Source organism: Pinus tabuliformis, chromosome 8, assembly GCF_031772625.1.
Source record: "Pinus tabuliformis cultivar Carrire ecotype Pingquan chromosome 8, CPIR1, whole genome shotgun sequence".
NCBI classification, from domain to species: domain Eukaryota; kingdom Viridiplantae; phylum Streptophyta; class Pinopsida; order Pinales; family Pinaceae; genus Pinus; species Pinus tabuliformis.
The window spans coordinates 878008819-878010961 of NC_142294.1; the positions used below are offsets into that span (position 1 = coordinate 878008819).

The 2143-nt window shown below is 35.6% G+C and overlaps 1 pseudogene; it reads right to left on the bottom strand.

Annotated features, from left to right (window-relative positions):
* Positions 1-535: 535 nt before the first annotated feature.
* Positions 536-1446, bottom strand: LOC149238355 (putative carboxylesterase 18; annotated as a pseudogene).
* Between the last annotated feature and the right edge of the window lie 697 nt (positions 1447-2143).

Genomic DNA, 2143 nt, shown 5'->3' on the forward strand with positions numbered 1-2143 from the left:
GAATATCAATTTTTTTAAACACTAATACATAAATGGAAACTTTTTTCCATTTTAACTATTTTTTTTCAACTTTATGTAACCTTATATTGTAAGATTCCTCCATTTCATTTCAACCAAGATTATATAATAAAGTTCATTAAATGAAATGAAAGTTTTTTATACAAAGAAATGAATTTTTTTTATGAATATAATGTTTAGTCTATTTAATAGATGTTTTTGTTTTTTTGTGAGAATGAGAAAGATTGTGACTTCATGTTATCTAAAATGTGTTCTTGAATATATAAATGGGTTTAATTTTCATTAGAGAAATTTTGAGGTATAAAATGGGTCTCCTAAGTAATATTATAAAATAATAGTAGAGATAATAAAATAAGATTAGATTACCTCATAAGTTTTTGAGAGAAAAAAGAAAAACTATTTTTTCAATTTATCTCCCTACGATTTTATTGAAAATTCGAGCAAGAACACTCATTGGGTGTGGAATTTAGTTTTGCATCCAACGAGTACCCATGTTGCATACTTTTGATGGACCCTACTACATGGAAAATATGAAATACATGAAAAAACATGAGTGTCCTCCCACCACCACCAACGTAGGAGGGAGAGGTAGAGCCGAGATATCGGGGGCATTCGGCCCAAACACGTTGGTGGTGGGATGGTCCCTATCAACACCAACTGGGATAAACACCTTCCAATGCAAATTGAACTTCTCCATCTTCACAATGGGAGACGCAACAAGCCTCAAATTAGAAGACATCCACTTTTCTCTGCCAATAAATGGTTGTAACAACACATGACCAACAATCCTCACATTTCTCACCGTCTCTTCTCCCATCGTCATTGTTGTCGTGGCCACTACTGTGACCCTGCAACTGTCATGGAGAAATCTGTTCATGCATGTGTTATATCCCATTAGAAAACAACGAAAGAAATCAACATGAGTGGGAAAATGGGGGTTACCATTGCCATAGCTAAACCATGTGATAGCCCCCACACAATCCTTATAAGGGATGGGAAATTAGTGCTCAGGAGATCGCCTATAATCCATGAAGATAACTAACACTTTGTGTCTCACTGTCAATTGTCTGCAAAAATGGTCATACATAACCAAATTTGAAGACAAGGCAACAAACCCTTCGCCATGGAAGTAGAAGAAAATGGGCAACGATTCCTCTGCAATGTTGATGGATCAAAGAGATGAACGTGCACTCCCATCTGGGCATCGATGAGAACGTCCTAGGTATAAAGCCTATCGGTAGGTGTTGTGTTTGTGGGGATTTTATACTCAATCTAGTTCATGACCCTCTAATTGAAGGTTCCACCCTTCCTCATCGCTAAATCATTCACGAAATTTAGAATTCCAAATAGTATTCTCAGTCCCAATGGGAACTCTATGGGCTTTGCATCCCTTGAAATCAAAATATTGCTACTAGTAGCTACTGCCATCCCGAATATAGATACTACATTAGTCTAGTTGGGGGATGAAGATTAAAATACAAAAAAAAGGTGTATTCCCAAACTATTCCATGCAAGCAATTATCAAGTTGAAATCTCATGCTACCAAAAAAATAAAATAAATTATTCAATGGTGGCAGTGGGTAGGGCGAGGCATCCTCCATTATTTCACATTTTTGTAGAAGTGCATGAAATTCCATGAAATAAATGAGGAAAAGTAAAACATCGCCTCCTTACATTACTCTCCTAAATTTATACCCAGCACATGTTCATAGAGAGAAGAAATTTCATTAAATGAATTAATTTTCCCATACAACATATAATTGAGTTTGGTTAAACTTTATGTGCGGGCTAGTACAAAGGAAGAGAAGAGAGATTGCTCCATAGAAATGCTTTTCCTTTGTCTTTCCTTAATACATCATGGCTAACCATAAATATGTGTTATTGATTGGTTGACATGCAATGCCGAGTTATAGGTCCTAAACCTTGTTGCTTAGAAGCACAAAATCGAAGAAACAAAAAACCACTTTCAAGAGAAACAAAAAACCACTTTCAGGAGATCAGGTTCCAACATATTTTTAGAGAATTTAATAAATCTGCAAACATTCTTCAAAAAGTGCTTTATCATTGGGCCTAGGTACCATCTTATATGAATAACTTGATGGCGGCTATGTCCAAGGCATACTTT